The sequence below is a fragment of the Periplaneta americana genome, chromosome 15 (genome assembly GCF_040183065.1).
Source record: "Periplaneta americana isolate PAMFEO1 chromosome 15, P.americana_PAMFEO1_priV1, whole genome shotgun sequence".
In the NCBI taxonomy this organism is placed as follows: Eukaryota; Metazoa; Arthropoda; class Insecta; order Blattodea; family Blattidae; genus Periplaneta; species Periplaneta americana.
This window is the reverse complement of record NC_091131.1, coordinates 15,147,886-15,170,374: the sequence shown is the minus strand read 5'-3', so window position 1 is coordinate 15,170,374 and position 22,489 is coordinate 15,147,886. Positions and strand designations below refer to the sequence as shown.

Genomic DNA, 22,489 nt, shown 5'->3' with positions numbered 1-22,489 from the left:
TTAAAGTGTAGCCACTGTTTAAACACTAATATACACATAAATGAAAACAATGCAATAATATTACATAATAGTATTAACGATCATTGTTCCCGAACAGGCAATTTAATATCTCGCTTAGTGAACGACAGGCGTCTGAGAAGAAAGATTACAATTGCATTTGAAAAGTTTTCAGGTATATCCCCCCCCCCCAAAAAAAACGCATAGACCATATGTTAAAGCGTTGCCCCAAATACCATTTCCCAGTAACCAGAGTGGGTGATTTCTAGTGTATATACACTGCCCCAAAAAAAACTGTTGCATATTATTATTATATTGCAAACTAATGAAGAAATATGCAAATTTATTTTTGTGTTTAAAATATTGCATATTTCTTTGCAAGTTTACAATAAATTACTATGCAACAATTTTAGTAAAAAACAGAAAAAAAAATATAGGGTATTTCAAAAGTCAGTTAAAGCATTAAACCGCTGTAAATGTTATAATATTTGATATAGAGAAAAAACAAAAACATCACAGTGTTGGGCAAACAACGGGGTTTACAAAACATTGGTAAGGTGTCCACCGTTCTCTTGTTCAACGTACAGCATTCTGTCTGCGGCACCAAGCACAGCATTTTGCAAATAATGTCTTGGAATATTGGCAGTTTCTTGCGACATGGCATCCCTCAGTTGCAGTAGGGTTGTTGGATGTGTCAGGTTCTTTAAGGTAACCTCACAACCAAAAGTCGGCCGGATTGAAATCTGGAGATCGCGGAGGCCACATTGTTGGAAAGTGCCTACTGAAGACACGATCGCCAAACATCTGCGTAATTAATTGTTTTGAAGGGATAAAGCTGTGGGGTGGAGCGCCATTTTGCATGAATATTATGTTTTCCATATCGTGATTCCACGGCGGTATACATATACTAACTCTGGTAAGGTTCAACGCGGACTATCGATTAAGGGACAGATTCCTCTAAAAAGACTAAAATACCGCCAAATTCTTTAAGTTTCAAGATCTTAACTAATACTACTCAAGTTTAAAATAATTTATATCTAAAATAATAGGGTATCTAATCCTAGTTTAAAACAAAAGATTTCATAGCCTCAAATGAAATAAAGTCATAATAAATATTAAGATTTCACCCAAAAATAGAAAAATAACTTCCAAAAAACCTTTAACTACTTTAACCAAAAAAGATTTACTCATATTCATTGTATAACCGCGGATGCTGGCACAAATTTTACCAATAATAAATCAAGCTCTTTGACATATTTTTATAATTTTATTATTTATTGGATAATGTTGGTTTTATAATAACTATCATTTTAAGTTTGTTAAAATTTTATTTTTTAAAATTTTGATTATTTAATTATTTTACTGAAATTTTTTATTAATCATTAAGGGAATATTAGGTTTACTAGTTATACCTGTTATAGGTGGTAGTTTTCTTAGTTGAATTATTTTTCCTACTCCTTTATCAGTCTAGGGATGACGAAGTTCTGTAACATGCTGTAGTAGCGCTCCCCGTTTACTGTAACAGTCTGTCTTATTCCATTATTGTCCACGCCTGTGGAGTAACGTTTAGCGCGTCTGGTTGGGAAACTAGGTGGCCCGGGTTCGATTCCCGGTCGGGGCAAGTTACATGGTTGAGGTTTTCCCCGATATTTTCCCTCAACCCAATATGAGCAAATGCTGGGTAAGTTTAGGTGCTGGACTCTGGACTCGTTTCACCGGCATTATCACCTTCATCTCATTCAGACGCTAAATAACCTAAGACGTTGATAAAGCATCGTAAAATAACCTACTAAAAATTAATGGTGGAGTTAACACGCGTAATTGAGGTTCGTTTTCCGACCAAAGTCATCAGTAAGCATTTTCCAACAATGTGGCCTCCGCGATATCCAGATTTCAATCCGGCCAACAAGGATTTTTCCGGGATCTTCCTTCAACCCAATATGAGCAAATGCTGGGTAGGTTTAGATTCTGGACCTCCGACTCATTTCATCGGTATTATCACCTTCATCTCATTCGGACGCTAAATAACCTAAGATGTTGATAAAGCATCGAAAAATAACCTACAAAAAATTAATGGTGGAGTTAACACGCGTAATTGAGGTTCGTTTTCCGACCAAAGTCATCAGTAGGCACTTTCCAACAATGTGGCCTCCGCGATCTCCAGATTTCAATCCGGCTTTTGGTTGTGAGGTTATCTTAAAGAACGAGTTTTCCTCACACATACAACACCCCTACTACAACTGAAAGATGCTATTGCCAATATTCCTAGACAATTCTGCAAAATGCTGTGCATGGTGTCGCAGACAGAATGCTGTACGTTGAACAAGAGAACGGCGAACATCTTCCCAATGTTTGGAAACCCCGTTGGTTGCCCAACATTGTAATATTTTTGTTTTTCCCTATCTCAAATATTTTTACTCTTACTAATAAACCGTGTATAGTTTTTATACGAGATTTATGCAGAGATGAGACAGAAAACTTTACTAATAAACCATGCATAAGCGATGAATGTATAAACAGTCTGTAACTATATATGGGAATTGCTTTGCAGTAGTTATATACACGAAACCCCTTGTTTAACCGTTGTATATAGAGAAAAAAAATGGCCGCCCTCTAACAGCTGTTCGTATCGACTGTCATTTTATGATGATGGTTGTCTTGTAACCACAGAAGAACAAACCAAAGAGCACAAAATAATTAGAATAATATTGCTGTAGCTTGTACTCTTTGACCAAAATATAGTGTGGTAATCGATTACAGCCAGTTGTATTATCGATACTTAACACGCCACACTAGAGCGCTCTACCGGATCCAATAGAGAACCTCAGATATTCTATTAACTTTCGTAACGAAGTAATGACGAAACTATGACTGTTATACACGACGTATGTAGTGATTATTAGTAAGGAATTTACACACGATTTATAAACGAGCTACTCATTGTACAGGGACATCATTTTATTTTTACTAACATTTTTAATATTAACCTGTCTATACCTTTAGAGAACCGGAAACACCGCTTGCTCCCCCCTCCAAGACTGGAGTTCGATGATACTGGCGTAAAACACAAATCACTCTACTAGGTATAGGATGGAAGAAAAGTAGTTCATCCATTTACGTAAACTAGGAAATATCGCGATTTTGAGTTTGATAATTTTCATTAGGTTTTTCTTTAATCAAAGTACAGTACTGTATTAAGAATAAGTGTTTTTACTCACGAAGTGAGTTATCAATGCGAACGTATTCATTATGCAGTGTATACTGTCTACAACACATTAGCGTACAATATAGAGAAAGAAGTTAAATTGAAAAATAATCATAATATGAATATTTAAACACAATTTTGAGAATGGTGGCCGTTCATTTCGATACAGGATTCAGTTCTTTTGTGCATATTATAGCACTATAGACTATTGCATCTAATTCCAATTGCCAGTTTCGGTCTTCGTACTAGTAACTCATGTTGAAATAATTCTGTACCTACTCTACGTACTGTGAATTCAATCTTCACTTCTGCCCGACCCGAAAATATAAAATTACTCAGACATGCTATCTACTGTCCGTCCAAGTGGTTATGCCGCAGGATTGTAGAAAGGGAGGAAATCACGTGACGGTTAATTACTTAACGAGGCCCTTTTATTTAAGTTAAATTAAACAGCTGTATAATATTACGTAAACGTCCAATTCCTAAGAGAAATTAATGTTTTCAGAAAAGAGCTAAGACAGTCCAGCTATTACAGAGGAGCGAGCAGAAGCAGGTGGGGGAAATCGGGATGCGACGTAGGCAAACGGACAGTACCTGTGCGAAAATATGATTCAATATTGAAAGCTCTTTCGTCACTGGAAAACGCGAACATATTTCTGGAACGTACTATACTCAGTAACTCAGTACTGCTTACTATCTGCGGTCTTGGTTCTGTGTGGAGTTGGAACTTCATTAGTAGAAGGGGTGGGAGTGAAGTACATTCAAAAACTCAGGTACAATAAAAATTGAAGTAAAAATAAAATGATGTCCCTGTATAAATACAAGACAGTTAATCGTCTGAATATAGAGTTTTTATTAGTAAGGCCGTATAAATTTACAGAGATTTAATGTTTGAACTGACTTTTGAAATACCCTATACGAATATTTCATAATTTTTCAATAACAATTTCTTTACAAATACCTATACGTAAATTTCATGTCCTCATTTTATTCAGTGCCTATAGACGGCTCCTCTCAAAGGTACTCCATGAAGATGATGGAGGGCAGCTTTAGTCTAAGTAATTCTGTTTCCATTCCATTATGACTCCATTACATCTCGCCGCCTCTGAACAGTCTTTGTACTTTAAGGTCTACCATCGGGCGGACGGAGTACAGAGGTTTTCAATCAATAGCAGCGGCGGATTTGGTAGAAAAAGTGTTGCCGCATGCGTGGCCCACGGACATCTCTAAGAAATGTGGAGGAGAGGCAACAAATCCTCTCAGTCTTAATGGCAAAACCTTTCAGATCCAGGGAAGCCAACTTTCAAGGCTCAAAATCCCTGGGTGCGAGACCTTGTAGTATCTCAAGGTGCTGTAGGGTAAGGCAGTTACCTGTAATCTCTCTTTACATAAGGTACGGTTGATGAATGCTTATGTCTACAGAGTTGTGTTGGGTGGCAGAACAGTAAACGTGCCTGCAACCAGACCTGAGGATCACGGGTTAAAACCCGGACGAAGGCGAAAGAATTTTCATACAATCATTTTTTTCTCAAACATTGGCTCTCTAATTTGTTCTGTGGCCACTTGTACTTACGAACCAGAACAATAGACTGACATGTAGTGGAATTTCCTCCTCATATAATTACCACGGCGAAATACCATAGTTTAACTGATTAACTATAAATAACTACTTAAATGCGTAAACAAATGTTATTAAATTAGTACGTAAATAAGAACGTACATAAATCATTACGGATTAAGTAATTTATGATTCGTTTCCTTAAGGCTCTTCAAGGTGCGTCTGGTACATAAATAGGTAAATAAATATATAGACTAATACATAATTTACTCAGTAAATAATTAAGACAACATACTTAATCATTAAGTTACCAAGGTACTTAATAAAACACGTAGGTATATCAATAATCAAATACTAGTAAGTAAATTAATAAATAACTACAGTCAGTAAATAGATATGTAAATAAATGATTACGTAACAAAACGACTATATATATAAATATGAACATAAATTACTACGCACAAAAATAACCAAGTGAATAAAGATGTAAAGAAATTAATAAGCAAAAAATAACTGAGTATATATGTAAATAATTAATAAGCAACAACGTTAGTGAGTAAATAAATATGTAAAGAAATTAATAAGCAAAAAAAACTGATTTTATATGCAAATAATTTAAAAGCAACAATGTTAGTGAATAAATAAATATGTAAAGAAATTAATAAGTAAAAATTAACTGAGTATATATGTAAATAATTAATAAGCAACAATGTTAGTGAGTAAATATATATGTAAAGAAATTAATAAGCAAAAAAACTGATTTTATATGTAAATAATTTAAAAGCAACAATGTTAGTGAATAAATAAATATGTAAAGAAATTAATAAGTAAAAATTAACAGAGTACATATGTAAATACATTAATAAGCAACTACGTTAGTGAGTAAATAAATATGTAATGAAATTAATAAGCAAAAAATAACTGAGTATATATGTAAATACATTAATAAGCAACTACGTTAGTGATTAAATAAATATGTAAAGAAATTAATAAGCAAAAATTAACTGAGTATATATGTAAATACATTAATAAGCAACTATGTTAGTGAGTAAATAAATACGTAAAGAAATTAATAAGCAAAAAATAACTGAATATATATGTAAATAATTAGTAAGCAACGATGTGAGTAAATAAATATGTAAAGAAATTAATAAGCAAGAAATAACTCAGTATATATATATATATATATATATATATATATATATATATATATATATATATAAGTAAATAGGCACAAAGTGCTTATGAATTTACATATCGACAACGTCGGCCTCCCTCATGGCAAACTTCAACTTCTAAAGATTTATAGAGGTTCATAAAATAATCAACTAGACAACACACGCGTCATGCGTGGTTATCCACATTACTGGGTTACAGAACGATTGGTGTCATTTGTCAACAATGGTTATCGGACGCCATTTCGAAACGAGTTGGATATCGATTGCAATTATTAACGTTGTCACTGGAAGGACGGTGTAAAATGTCCGAAGCAGCAGTGGCAGTATGAGATTTCGCTCCATCGCGATGGGGAAAAAAAAAAACAATTAATTGAAATTGTCACACATCCCTTGAAGGAATCGAATGAACTCATCCTACATGAGCGATTCATAACGGACTGCGTTCACAGCCTCCTCTAAAAACATTGATCCAACAGTGCAGAGGCGGGAAGAACACAGAACTGTGCCATTTCCTTGGACACAGTGGAGGGATTGGGTTTTATGTTTTCCACATTCGCTGCTGCTGGCGGTGGTAGATTTCATTTAGTGATGCTTTCGACTACGGACGTTTTCAGCATCAAAATCATGCCTGAAGCCCTCTATCAGAGACAGGTTTTGTTACGTGCCGTAAACCTATGACACAACCATCCGAGCTGTACTGTTCCTATTGATGGTAGATTTTAGAAGCTTAATATTAACAATTTAGCACTTTAAATATAAAAAGTTAGCATTTTATAACATTTTTAACGTTGAATAATTTCGAGTGAAAAATTGTTCCGGGAGCCGGGTATCGAACCCGGGACCTTTGGTTAAACGTACCAACGCTCTACCCGGGAACTCTACCAGACACCGATCCAATTTTTCCCCTCTATATCCACGGACCTCAAAGTGGGCTGACAACCGTCAAGCAACCAACATTGAGTGCACACTAACTCTGTGTGACTTAAATGTTAGTTAGTTAGTTAGTTAGTTAGTTAGTTAGTTAGTTAGTTAGTTAGTTAGTGTGCACTCAATGTTGGTTGCTTGACGGTTGTCAGCCCACTTTGAGATCTGTGGATAGAGGGGAAAAATTGGATCGGTGTCTGGTAGAGTTCCCGGGTAGAGCGTTGGTACGTTTAAGCAAAAGGTCCCGGGTTCAATTCCCGGCCTCGGAACAATTTTTCCCTCGAAATTATTCAAATTAACTTTACAGGAGTTATACCTGAATGCTTGATTTACATTTTTAATGTTGTACATCAGGATTTCACAGAGTTCTGGAATGGAAACTTTTTTTTATAGAAAGTTTGGTAGTAGTAGAATCAATGTGTTAAGTGTATTTTCTAGATTTTAAAGTCTAAATTCTGGAAAATAAATTAGTAAACCCTCCAGCGTAGCTCAGTCGGCTAAGGCGCTTGCCTGTCGATCTGACGTGGGTTCGATTCCCGCTTGGGCTGATTAATTGGTTGTTTTTTTTTTCGAAGTTCTCCCCAACCGTAAGACGAATGTCAGGTAATCTATTGCGAATACCATCTCGCTATCACTAATTGCGGTCGAGTGGCCAAAATTTGTATAAGCAGTTCTTTTGACATTATTAACATGGTGGAAGAAAAAGAATTAACATTTTTATCTGCCCCCATCAGAATGTTTGCGTGTTGGTTGATTTTTATTTGGTTTATTTTACGACGCTTTATCAACTGCTCTGATTATCTAGAGTCTGAATGAGATGAAGTTGATAATGCCAACGAAATGGGTGGTCATCATCATCATCATCATCATCATCATCGTCGTCGTCGTCGTCGTCGTCATTCCGGTAATAATTTCGCAGTAATACAAATTTCTGGGGGGAGGGGGAAACCTCTGCTCCCGGGTACCGCTAGATGACGTCACCCGCTCAAACGCAAGGTCACGTTGGATACATTGATCTTTCTTCTGTTGATCGCCGTTCACTTTATTGGAATAAGCCGTGTATTGTAGTTAAGAAATAAAAGCGCGACAAACTCGCCTAAAAATGTACTGGTAAATTTTCTAGGATAGCACCGTAGTACTAAAAGGAATTTATAGAGGTATTGATGTGAAAAAATATCAGTTATGTATCAAAACGGATAGATTCTCAGTCGGGAGAGATGTCAAGGAATAGGTCTCCAAACCTACTCAGAATGGAACCAGCACCCAACTCAAGGCTATCTCATCTAATATATAAAAGTGAATGTGGGTATGTATGTGTGTATGTTCTCAATACAAATCGACACGCTTTGGCCGATATGTGCCAAAGTTTGCACATTTAACATTCATAACCAGGAGAAGAACATAGGCTATATTAAAATTGACGTTAAATTAATTAAAAAAAGTAAAAAATATAAAAATAAATACGATCAAACATTCATGTAGAATACTAAAATGCTATCTTCTATAGTCAATTGTTCTTTATTATTGTCTGTTGTATTGAACATCGACTTTCACGAGGCCATGGAAATTATAACACGAAACTAAATAACATTGTTGATACACATCATGAAGGCTAAAACTAGATAATTTATCCAATAAATATCTTTACTCAGCCCAGGAACGTATTATGAATTTCTCAATGCCGTTGTATACAGGATGTTTAAAAAATACGGGGCATAATTTCAGGTATGTATTTCCCACATGTAGACAATCAAAATAGTTCATTACAACATGTATCGGGAAATGTTTCATTTCCGAGTTATGGCCTTCACAACATTGAAATTCACCGGAACGTTTTTCTTTCCGCAGGTCGTTGTCATTACAGAAGATGTTCAAAATGTCCACCTCCTGCTTGAATACAGACCTCACATCGATGTCTCATTGACCTGCGAAAACGATCCCAAACTCCAGGAGTATTGCGTATGTCCTCAGAACATGCCACAATTCGATTCCGAAGGGATATTCTTTCAACAGTCTCCAGACAGTCGTATGAGGAACATTGACTTGCAACGCTACCCTTCGTGTGCTGATAGAAGGAGTTATGTTCACAGCCTCCAGAATCTCCTCCTGTACTTCTGGAGTTGTAGATCTTGGTCGTCCCCTTCCCAAACCGGGAGAGTTAAATTTTCCATACTCGCACAGACGGTAATGGAGACGTACAAATGTCTTCCGATCTGGACATTGTCGCTGTGGGTACCTCTCCTGGTACAAACGACGAGCCAGCGCAGCATTGCCGTCCGCCTTACCGTACATGAAGTGTATCTCTGCCAGCTCTTGATTTGAATACATGTCGCACAGTCTAACGCCTACACAACACTGAATGTAACCTTCGCCTCGGAATGAACTGTCAGAGTGCCCTCTTAATGTCTCCTTTGACGGCAACGACCTGAGGAAAGAAAAACTTTCCGGTGAATTTCAATTTTGTGAAGGCCATAACTCGGAAATAAAGCATTTCCGGACACATGTTGTAATGAACTATTTTGATTGTCTACATGTGGGAAATACATACCTGAAATTATGCCCCGTATTTTTTAAACACCCTGTATAGTGAGTAGACTTTGTTTTATCCAACTGAATTCTTGAATTCTTTGAAACCACAAGGATTGCTACCATATAATTTAATACTTAATATTGAATCACCAACAGTACTATTGTGAAATACTGACCCATCAAAATTATGCAATGAAACAAGAATTGGTGTGAAAAAAACTCATTCAGAACGTAGGTAGTAATAGAAGTGACAATATTAACTGGCAATACGAAAGAAGATGTTTTTATCCACGCATTCTTATGATACCCACTAACATGCGTTTCGATTTTAAGTAACAGCAATTTCAGTGCGACTGGCATTTGTAATGGCCATATTAAAATTAAGCTCAAGGACAGTCGCTCAAAGTTGCAGAAATTAACTTAAAAACTCCGTGTTTTTCACATTCTCAACTATATTTTATATAAAGAATTAGAAAGAAAAAAAAGATTTTACATACATCAAAAAGAAATCCAATGATACTTTTGTCATATTGCTAATGTAGTACGTGAATGTACGTAAGCCGACTGAAAATAACACTCAGGTCAGATAGTAAAAATAAAAATAATATCATACGTCTCTCAAAACATTGTTCATGTCCGAAAATGTGTTACTGCGAAATTCTAACTGTATCATCACGTTGCCAATGTAGTATGTTATGCGTTGTGGAAACAATCTCTTAATTTCTAAAATACCGTTAAGCCTATACGTCTCTCAGAATATTGGTCTCTATGTTAAAAAATGACTTATTGCGAGTTTATATTGTATCTGTATTCTGTGTATGAAATAAGAATTAATGTAGGCCTAATATGTTCTGAATTTGTGAGATATAGTTTCTCAAATTATATTAAAAAAATAGCCATGTAGCAGTCAAGGGGTAAAAAATCTTCAAATATAAATTAAATGATATATGTATATATTGATTCTTTGGTACGACCGAGAAGTCTAACAACCAGTTTAATTAAAAAAAAGAAACCAAAAAGAATAACTCGGGCAACGCCGGACGCTTTCAGCCAGTTCAATATACAATTTCAACTGTACAGTGAAGGTCTTGATATTGTCTTAGGAACTGATGACGGCTATCATCCAAACAATGTGAACCACTTATCAAACAACAAATTAGCGGTCTCGCCCAACGAGGAAATCGTCTTGCATAACGCTGCTTTCGGCGAATCCTCAGCCGACGTCGCAACCCATATTTCGCTAACAATTTAATAAGCACGAGAATAAGACTCCACCCTGAGCGTCATACATCGGCTATCTTCATCTAGGCCCGACCTCTCTGAGAACTTGTCGTTCATGTTTCCGATCGCAAGACAGCTGCTGGAGTTTGGAAACTGGGTTGCGAGGAGACAATCAATGGATATCAGCCGTCACCTTTGTTCTTTCATATGTAACATGCCAGTGCATTCCCACACACGAGGAATACGTACCTACGCAGGGGAGAAAAGAAAGGTGAAAGGTCTCAAATATGTATATGTGCCGTTACAGTTTCAGTCAAGCTGGAGGAACAAAACTGCAGTACCTGTAGGTAGAGCCCACACATGTATATTACGGGGTGATTCGTTTGAGAAAGTTTAAAATAAAAACTGTGGACAATGAAAATTGATGAGATTTACTCTTCAGTATTTTCGTTTGAGAAAGATTAAAATAAAAACTGTTCACAATGAAAATTGATGAGATTTACTCTTCTGTATTTTCGTTTGAGAAAGATTAAAATAAAAATTGTGGACAATGAGAATTGATGAGATTTACTCTTCAGTATTTTCGTTTGAGAAAGATTAAAATAAAAACTGTGGACAATGAAACTTGATGAGATTTACTCTTCAGCATTTTCGTTTGAGAAAGATTAAAATAAAAACTGTGGACAATGAGAATTGATGAGATTTACTCTTCAGTATTTTCGTTTGAGAAAGATTAAAATAAAAACTGTGGACAATGAAAATTGATGAGATTTACTCTTCAGTATTTTCGTTTGAGAAAGATTAAAATAAAAACTGTGGACAATGAGAATTGATGAGATTTACTCTTCAGTATTTTCGTTTGAGAAAGATTAAAATAAAAACTGTGGACAATGAATATTGATGAGATTTACTCTTCAGTATTTTCGTTTGAGAAAGATTAAAATAAAAACTGTGGACAATGAGAATTGATGAGATTTACTCTTCAGTATTTTCGTTTGAGAAAGATTAAAATAAAAACTGTGGACAATGAAAATTGATGAGATTTACTCTTCAGTATTTTCGTTTGAGAAAGATTAAAATAAAAACTGTGGACAATGAGAATTGATGAGATTTACTCTTCAGTATTTTCGTTTGAGAAAGATTAAAATAAAAACTGTGGACAATGAAAATTGATGAGATTTACTCTTCAGTATTTTCGTTTGAGAAAGATTAAAATAAAAACTGTGGACAATGAAAATTGATGAGATTTACTCTTCAGTATTTTCGCTTGAGAAAGTTTAAAATAAAAACTGTGGACAATGAAAATTGATGAGATTTACTCTTCAGTATTTTCGTTAGAGGAAGATTAAAATAAAAACTGTGGACAATGAGAATTGATGAGATTTACTCTTCAGTATTTTCGTTTGAGAAAGATTAAAATAAAAACTGTGGACAATGAGAATTGATGAGATTTACTCTTCAGTATTTTCGTTTGAGAAAGATTAAAATAAAAACTGTGGACAATGAAAATTGATGAGATTTACTCTTCAGTATTTTCGTTTGAGAAAGATTAAAATAAAAACTGTGGACAATGAGAATTGATGAGATTTACTCTTCAGTATTTTCGTTTGAGAAAGATTAAAATAAAAACTGTGGACAATGAAAATTGATGAGATTTACTATTCAGTATTTTCGTTTGAGAAAGATTAAAATAAAAACTGTGGACAATGAAAATAGATGAGATTTACTATTCAGTATTTTCGTTTGAGAAAGATTAAAATAAAAACTGTGGACAATGAAAATTGATGAGATTTACTCTTCAGTATTTTCGTTTGAGAAAGATTAAAATAAAAACTGTGGACAATGAGAATTGATGAGATTTACTCTTCAGTATATTCGTTTGAGAAAGATTAAAATAAAAACTGTGGACAATGAGAATTGATGAGATTTACTCTTCAGTATTTTCGTTAGAGAAAGATTAAAATAAAAACTGTGGACAATGAGAATTGATGAGATTTACTCTTCAGTATTTTCGTTGAGAAAGATTAAAATAAAAACTGTGGACAATGAGAATTGATGAGATTTACTCTTCAGTATTTTCGTTAGAGAAAGATTAAAATAAAAACTATGGACAATGAGAATTGATGAGATTTACTCTTCAGTATTTTCGTTGAGAAAGATTAAAATAAAAACTGTGGACAATGAGAATTGATGAGATTTACTCTTCAGTATTTTCGTTTGAGCAAGATTAAAATAAAAACAGTGGACAATGAGAATTGATGAGATTTACTCTTCAGTATTTTCGTTCGCGAAAGATTAAAATAAAAACTGTGGACAATGAGATTTGATGAGATTTACCCTTCAGTATTTTCGTTCGAGAAAGATTAAAATAAAAACTGTGGACAATGAGAATTGATGAGATTTACCCTTCAGTATTTTCGTTTGAGAAAGATTAAAATAAAAACTGTGGACAATGAGAATTGATGAGATTTACTCTTCAGTATTTTCGTTTGAGAAAAATTAAAATAAAAACTGTGGACAATGAGAATTGATGAGATTTACTCTTCAGTATTTTCGTTTGAGAAAGATTAAAATAAAACTGTGGACAATGAAAATTGGTGAGATTTACTCTTCAGTATTTTCGTTTGAAAAAGATTAAAATAAAAACTGTGGACAATGAGAATTGATGAGATTTACTCTTCAGTATTTTCGTTCGAGAAAGATTAAAATAAAAACTGTGGACAATGAAAATTGATGAGATTTACTCTTCAGTATTTTCGTTTGAGAAAGAATAAAATAAAAACTGTGGGCAATGAGAATTGATGAGATTTACTCTTCAGTATTTTCGTTTGAGGAAGATTAAAATAAAAACTGTGGACAATGAAAATTGATGAGATTTACTCTTCAGTTTTTTGTAGAGAGAGAAAGATTCGCTGAACCATCAGCACTCCAGTGAGGATGACCACACTGATTCTGAATACAGAACAATTAAGGGAACTGTGCCTATTATCGCACATGCGCCTAATATCGCACCCCATGGTTTACGAGCTCAGAACAGGTATAAGACCCTGAATGGAGTAGTAACTTATTCAGTTCAATTAAAAGAAGCGTTAGCGCCCGCAGATGGATTGCTACGGCCTTCAATACACACTACACGCCTTGAGTCAGGAATAGGCAATGGGAAAGTATTTGTAGTGTGCGGTGTTCGGGACGAGTATACAGCCAACGGTAAGGAGCAAAACTTTTATACACTGTTAGTTTGATTTAGTTAGTCGTGTAATATTTTTAATCAGCTATGGAAATATTATAAACTTTTTATTTTTATTCGAACAAGCTATTATGTTTCGTGTATGTTATTTGCCCAATATCGCACACTTACTGTTTTCCTATTATCGCACAGTGCGATATTTGGATGATGTTACTGCAAACTAATATAATCCTACAATGAATCCGGTAATTCGAAGGTTCTTAAAAAATTGCCATTGCAGATGAATCCAAAATGTCGTAAGCTGTGGAAAGAGGAGGTTATGAAGGCTGCAATCATATCAGTTAGGAACAAAGTCATGGGGATTGCAACGTGTTTCAAATACTTTCAATGTTCCCAAGTATACTTTAAAAGATAAAGTCAATAACAAAGGGGGTGTATATAAACTAGTGAGCACGAAACTTGGCATAAAACCTGTACTTCCATTTGAACTGGAAGATTCTTTGGTTTCATATTGCTTAGAAATGGAGTAGCGATTTTATGGTTTATCTGCAAAGGACTTAAAAACTATGGCTTTTCAGTTAGCATTTATGAAAGGTCTGAACCACCCATTTTCGAAGAACGATGAAGCCACAGGACGGAAATGGCTGCACACTTTCTTGAGAAGACACCAGGAATTGAGTCTCCGGAAACCACAAAGCACGCCTATGGCAAGGATCAGAGGTTTCAATCAGGAGAACGTAATTAATTTTTTTGACATTTGGGAACCATTGATGAACACTGTCAACCATTCACCAAACAGACTGTACAACTGTGACGAGACAGATTTGACAGTGATTCAACACAAAGGCAACAAACTAGTTAGTCTGAAAGATAAGAGGCAGGTTGGATCTGTATCTTCAGCAGAGAGGGGGTCTTTAGTGATTGTAGTGACACAAATGAGTGCAGCTGGCCATTTCCTGCCCCCGTTTTTGTTTTTTCCTAGGGTCAACATGAAAGCCGAACTTTTGGATGGAGCACCAAATAGTAGCTTAGCGGTCTGTCACAAATCTGGCTGGATTCAGAATGAAAGTTTTTTTCAATGGTGTCATCACATTCTCAGCAATGCGAAACCTACAAAAGATGACCCAGTAATTCTAGCATTATTCCCACACTAGAATTGTTGAACTCCTCGAGCTAGCACGTGTTAATGGTGCTCATATTGTGTGCTTACCTCCACATTGCACGCATAAGATGCAGCCCTTGGATGTGGCATTTATGCTACCTTTCAAAACTTACTATGCTCAAGCAATTGAACAGTGGCTCAAACAAAATGCAGGCAGAGTAGTGACTCACTACCAGGTTGGTATGCTATTGGGAGAAGCTTTCAATAAAGGAGCGACTGTTGCTGTAGCTACAAATGGCTTCAGAAATATCGGTCTGTTTCCTTGCAACCGCCATATCTTCAGCGACTTTGAATTTCAAGAAGTTTCTCCTAATACCCATGAAGCAAGTGATCATTCATCTTAAGCTTTACCAAATAGATTAGATGATGCCAACACTTCCCAACCTCGGCCAGGCTCTAGCAGTATCAACGGGCCAAAAACTTCACAAAATTAATCGAGTGGCAAACTCTATCTTTTGTTACACCTACTGACATTTCACCAATTCCTAAAATAACTTACAACAAAAAAGTTCAATTGATAGAGGACGTAAAACGGTTCTGCTGCTCTACTAAAAAGTTCACAATATAAAAACGAATTGGCTGATGATTAAGAGGAAATTACTCACAAATGAGGAGACTTATGAACGAAAAGGCGTTCAAAAGAAGCAGACTGATAAAGTACCTACTCAGAGGAAGAGACAGAAAAAACAAAGTCAGGTATCTTCAGATTCAGAAGACGAAGAGTTGGATGAGCCAGTATACATCTCCATTGATAATGGAGATAGCGAAAATGATGCAGAATGTCTATATTGCAACGGGAAGTTTTCTTTTGACAAGAGGGGAGAAAAATGGATCATATGCACTAAATGTGGAATTTGGTGCCATGAAGAGTGCTCTGGGGATGATGACTACAAAAGTTTCATTGTGTTATTGTTTGGAAAGTTAGATTAAGTTCTCTAAATATCTGGATTATGTTTAATTAACAAACATTCTATAGCTTATAAATCAAGCTTTCAGGTATAACTCCCTGTAAATTTATTTGAATAATTTCGAGGGAAGAATTGTTCCGGGGCCGGGTATCGAACCCGGGATCTTTGGTACGTTAAACCAAAGGTCCCGGGTTCGATACCCGACCCCGGAACAATTTTTCCCTCGAAATTATTCATTCTATACCTTGATAGCTGAATATATAGTTATTTACTGTCAAACACATTGTATCAGAAAATCTTATAATGTCCATGTTGTATTCGTATGTTATTAAAAAAACATGTTTTGTGCTTAAATACAACAAATATATAATAAATATGTAATAAAATTTGTTTCTATACAATAAACTTAATATTTGTCCTATGTATTTTTCACAAAATGAGGGGTGCGATATTAGGAGCACTATTTCTCCTTACACCGTTTTTGCAATTTTTCTTTTGTACTTGAAAAACAAATGTAAAATAAAAATAATTTTTAAATTTGACCTCACTGATATAAGTATAATAAACCCGTATTAAAAATCCGTATTTATTTCAAATTTATGTAATATATTAATACTTGAAAAACTACCTTTTCAAAATGGGTGCGATATTAGGCACACTTCCCTTATGTTTAAACAAAAATCATAAGTTAATTTGGGAGGAGGGAACTAAAATCAGGATTTTGAATTCATTTGACGTCAAACTGTCCTACTGACAAAATTAGTGGATAATGTGCAAAGAGTGTACAAAAATTTATATTACAAAGATAGTGAATTTTAATTTCAGTAGCAATTGGCGTGTAGACTGTGGAAGGGAACCTCTTGCTCCAACTAGCATGGATATATATGGAGCGAACTCAACAAATGCAGGTTTTTAGGAAAATACTTACTTACTTACAAATGGCTTTTAAGGAACCCGAAGGTTCATTGCCGCCCTCACATAAGCCCGCCATCGGTCCCTATCCTGTGCAAGATTAAGCCAGTCTCTATCATCATATCCCACCTCCCTCAAATCCATTTTAATATTATCCTCCCATCTACGTCTCGGCCTCCCTAAAGGTCTTTTTCCCTCCGGTCTCCCAACTAACACTCTATATGCATTTCTGGATTCGCCCATACGTGCTACATGCCCTGCCCATCTCAAACGTCTGGATTTCAAGTTCCTAATTATGTCAGGTGAAGAATACAATGTGTGCAGTTCTGTGTTGTGTAACTTTCTCCATTCTCCTGTAACTTCATCCCGCTTAGCCCCAAATATTTTCCTAAGCACCTTATTCTCAACCACCCTTAACCTATGTTCCTCTCTCAGAGTGAGAGTCCAAGTTTCACAGCCATATAGAAGAACCGGTAATATAACTGTTTTATAAATTCTAACTTTCAGATTTTTGGAGAGCAGACTGGATGATAAGAGCTTCTCAACCGAATAATAACACGCATTTCCCATATTTATTCTGCGTTTAATTTCCTCCCGAGTGTCATTTATATTTGTTACTGTTGCTCCAAGATATTTGAATTTTTCCACCTCTTCGAAGGATAAATCTCCAATATTTATATTTCCATTTCGTACAATATTCCCGTCACGAGACATAATCATATACTTTGTCTTTTCGGGATTTACTTCCAAACCGATCGCTTTACTTGCTTCAAGTAAAATTTCCGTGTTTTCCCTAACCGTTTGTGTATTTTCTCCTAACATATTCACGTCATCCGCATAGACAAGAGGAAAATACAGTTTTGAAATTATTTAATTTGGGCGAACTCAACAAAAAAGAGCTTACACAGATTATATAGTTCAAACACAGAAATATTATACTTACTTACTTATGGCTTTTAAGGAACCCAGAGGTTCATTGCCGCCCTCACATAAGCCCGCCATCGGTCCCTATCCTGACTGAGCAAGATTAATCCAGTCGCTATCATCATATCCCACCACCCTCAAATCCATTTTAATATTATCCTACCATCAGCCGTCTCAAAGGTCATTTTCCTTCCGTCCTTCCAACTAACACTCTATATAAATTTTTTAATTCGCCCGTACGTGCTATAAGCCCTGCCCATCTCAAACGTCTGAATTTAATGTTCCTAATTATGTCAGGTGAAGAATTCAGTTTTGCGTTGTGTAACTTTCTCCATTCTCATTTAACTTCATCCCTCTTAGACCCAAATATTCTTCTAAGCACCTTATTCTCAAACACCCTTAACCTCTGTTCCTCTCTCAAAGTGAGAGTCCAAGTTTCACAACCATACACAACAACCGGGAATATAACTATTATTTATGGTGTATTTTAAAGATATAAATATTGATTAAAACAAAGCTAAATCATGTTCTACTTTTCATATTACACACTGTTTAATATATTCAAGGACTGACTGTCTCTAATGAACAAATTACTGAGCTACAATACAATGTGAATGTGTCTGAATTCAATGAGTTGCCTCACATTATTGTCATCCATAGCACATAATTTACGAAAATAAATAAATAAATAATTAAATAAATAAATAAATAAATAAAAATATTCGACCGATGTTGAATTCGCCCTTTATCTTCGCAATGACTCATGTACTTTCTGTTTTTCTTTGCTCACCTCGTCCACTTGCCAGAGGTTTTTCTCAAAAATATAACTGGATCGAAAACCATGCCTTATTTTTATCCCCGTCGATGGGTTTGAGGTCCGCACGTCTGTTGAAATGTACGTCTTCATGAACTTCCAAACCAAGGTACATAACCTGTCCTCATCCCGTTTGTGCGTTTGCGCGGCAGGTGACGCAACAATGATCTTGCAATGTGACAAAACAAATCTCGGAGAGATTTTCTATCGACTGCGCTTAACGTTATAAAATAATTATAATGTACAATTCTCACATTATACGCTGTTATTTATGTAAGCCTTTAGCCCGGACACCCTGTACAGAGCAGGGGCCAGAGGGCTTGCACCACAGCTTGAGGCTTACTGTGCTTAGCACTCCTGTTTTGTGAATGATATTTGTCGCCGAACGGTGGCGCTCTTGTACACTGGCGTTCAAAAATATCTGACCTACGATTTTATGATCGTGTAAAAGAATTTTCTAACCACGGGATAAGTCAGAATCAAAGTTATAAAAAATTGACAAACTTTGAAACAATTCCGCTAGTTCTCAATGGGTGGCATCATTATTGGGGCTGTTAAAAAGTGTCGGGGAAAATGGTGATGTAGATTAAGCCTAAATTATTCTCATAATTGATAATATCAGCGGTTTCCAGCTAAATCGAGTGTCGTTTTACAATCAGCACAGTGGGATGAAATATTGAATTCTATAATGCGGGTATATTTATGTACGATTGGCAACACTGACTATTATCTTCGCCATCTATTCATACAAGTTTTAAGAAGCCACACTTACATTAGCAAATTATATCGATCACTATCGATTAGTAGGGTCCAGGTATCTTTGAACATCAGTCTACAAATACAGAACGCTGCACCGTGAACTTAGCCTGGGCTAAGGTAATAATGACAATGGGCATGCGAATAAATGATTATGGTGAAATGAATCCGAGGACCAACGCCGAAAGTTTTCCTGAAATTCACTCTCATTTGGTTGAGGGGAAAAGTCGGAAAAAAAACCGAAGTAACTTGTCGCAACTAAGATTTGAACCAGGACCGTTCGTTTCATAGTCAGACACATTCTAATCCTTATTGCCCAGCGGTGGATGAATCCCGAAATGGTAAACATGGTAACCGCTCAACCTCTCTGGATGGCAAGTGATTATAACATTATTTTAATAAACACAGACTATTAAAACTGTATATGATAAAATTATACACAACTCGTGCAATTTAAATTAATGTAGTGTCATTTATTTACATCTTCTTTCTCCCGGAAAATGTCGAAAAAATGACATGAATATTCATAAACAAACAATTAACAACATTACACACCATTTACCACATCATTATATAGCTGCATTATACAGTAATTTCAACTTAACGGTTAGATATTTGAAACTGTGTTCAGCGTGGTGCGGTACATGTCGGAGGCATACAGACTCCAAAACAGAGATAAAACAAATTAAGATCGGAAGAAATTAAGTTCTTTCAGAAAGTTCAGGATCCAGCACATACGACAGATTATGCATCTTTTGTTTTGTTAACGATCTCAATACAAAGCTATGGAACTTCATACTTATATCATTTGAATCAGGATGAAGAGTGCAACAAATTTATGCAATGAAATATAGCCTAGTGTCCCATTAAAAAAACATAAGTTTGGGTTACCATATTAATTTCTGTAACCACTATAATTTTAAACTACTACAAACGTAAGCTTTGGTCAATCCTGTAACGCATATACTAGGGCAGCGTTTCTCAAACTTTTAAGAAGTGGGGACCACTTTCTAAAGTCAGAACAGTTCCGCGGACCACCTTACTCTTGTTCCCTTCGAAAGCAAACTTATCATTTTAGTGGCATATTTTAATGCCAGTAGTCCACACCTGTGGAGTAACGGTCAGCGCGTCTGGCCGCGAAGCCAGGTGGCCCGGGTTCGAATCCCGGTCGGGGTTTTCCCTCAACCCAATATGAGTAAAGGCTGGGTAACTTTCGGTGCTGGACCCCGGACTCATTTCACCGGCATTATCACCTTCATTTCATTCAGACGCTAAATAACCTAGATGTTGATACAGCGTCGTAAAATAACCCAATAAAATAAGAAAATAATGCCAGTATACTTATATTTATAAAACTGAATTAAGGTTCGGTACTTTGGTCCTCTGTTATGAATTCGGGTGGTCCCTGGCTGGGTTACAGGCCCGGCGCCAGAAGTGCAGGGAAAAGATGTTGAGAAACACCACGTATATAGTGCTTTAAATCCCTCTTTTGTTGCTGAGAGTAGAGTGGGAAGTCGATAGACGGGTAGGGTAATAAATTTCATAAAATGCAGTACTGGGGAAAAAAAGTGAAATTCGGTTGCCATGTTTCATTTCCAAACTTTGAGATTTTAAGCTATAGTGTGATACGAAATTCGTTTGAGTTTTATTTTTTCTTCTGTCTTTTTTGACGGACCACAAGGCCAGACTTCGAGGACCACAGGTGGTCTGCGGACCATAGTTTGAGAAACGCTGTACTAGGGCATTCGATAGGTAATGGCAACAATGCTGTAAATCAATGTTCCTAGCAGTGAACATTGAAATGTAGTACGTAATACAGTAGCAATTATTTCATAAATATGTAATATTTAAAGTATCGAAGTAACCATATTTTGTAAATACAGGGACTGTTTCTGATTTGTAGCAGATAATACAGCCCTAACAAAATAAGTTCAGTAGGTGCTCCATAAAAATCCAAGTTGCAAGAGGAAAAAAATCCAATTCGTTACTAACGACTAAAGGCCCATTCACAATGAAAATTAAACATAACCGTAATATAAACACAGAAGTTTGTGTCCAGGTTACCAAATGGCATCATTCACAATGATTCACATAAACACTGACATTCACATGAAAGTTCGCAAACTCCAAGTTCTACACAGGTTAGGCACTCAGGATTCAAAGCTTCATTTCGGCGACGAATGTATTTGACTCCTTGACTTCCAAATATAGAAATTCTTGCTTCATCGCTCCATATCACTTTCGTCCAGTCATCATTGGTCCATGATTGATGATTTTTGCACCAATTTAAACGATTTTCTCGTTGCCTTTTGTTGAAAAACGGCTTTTTTCTGGGTGCTCTTGCTTTCAGTCCATTGTCAAATAAATTCCTTCAAACAGTCCTCGCAGAAATACTAACTCCATTGCTGTGTAGATCTTCCTGTATCTCTTTAGAAGATTTCCTTCGATCTTTCAATGCTAATCGACAAATCTGCCTCACATCTCTTGAACTTACTTTAGATTCTCTACCAGTCCTAGGTGTAGGTTTACAAGACTTTGTGGATTTGTACCTCTGCCAGACCTTCTGGACGCTAGACACTGTAGCACCATTACCAAGTTTCCTTGAAATTTCCTTGATTGTGTAGCCTTTTTCTCGAAGTGTGACTGCCCTACTTCGTTTAGAAGGTGTCCAGCCCTTTCGTGGAGCCATTGTGATAAAATGATCAATAAAGTTTGTTGTAAAGCAATAAGGTGTTAACCGAACGAAACCTTAAGTCAGACTAATGATAGAAAAACACTAATAATATCCATATTTAATGCTAACAGTGCTCAAGAATGCTTCTACTGATCAACAATAATCTTAAAATCAACAATGGATCAGATTTTATTACAGTAAATAATAGGAAATTATAATTAAATCTGAAATTAATATTTAGATCTTAAAAGACAAGAACATAATTTCTCACATAATAATGATTATTTATTGTTAAAATAATTCAGGATTTAATAAAGGCTGCGGCAAAACATCCTCCCTAATTTAAAGTTTAAATAAAAAACAGATGGATCAAAATAAGGAAACTTTATTAATATGAATGGTATCTTAACAGCGGGAATTTTTCATTTTTTGAATAACGTGTCTCTCAAGTAGTGTCCTTCACTATCAATGCATTGTTGAATGCGACTTCGGAAATTCTGCATCACTCTAACTAGCAATTCTTGAGGAATAAGGCCAATT

General features: G+C 35.7%; 1 protein-coding gene across 2 annotated transcripts in view; it reads right to left on the bottom strand.

Annotated features, from left to right (window-relative positions):
• Nucleotides 1-22,489, bottom strand: part of LOC138714672 (ankyrin repeat domain-containing protein 50) — a 771,534-nt gene that overhangs the window by 293,476 nt on the left and 455,569 nt on the right. The gene's annotated exons all lie outside the window — the stretch shown is intronic.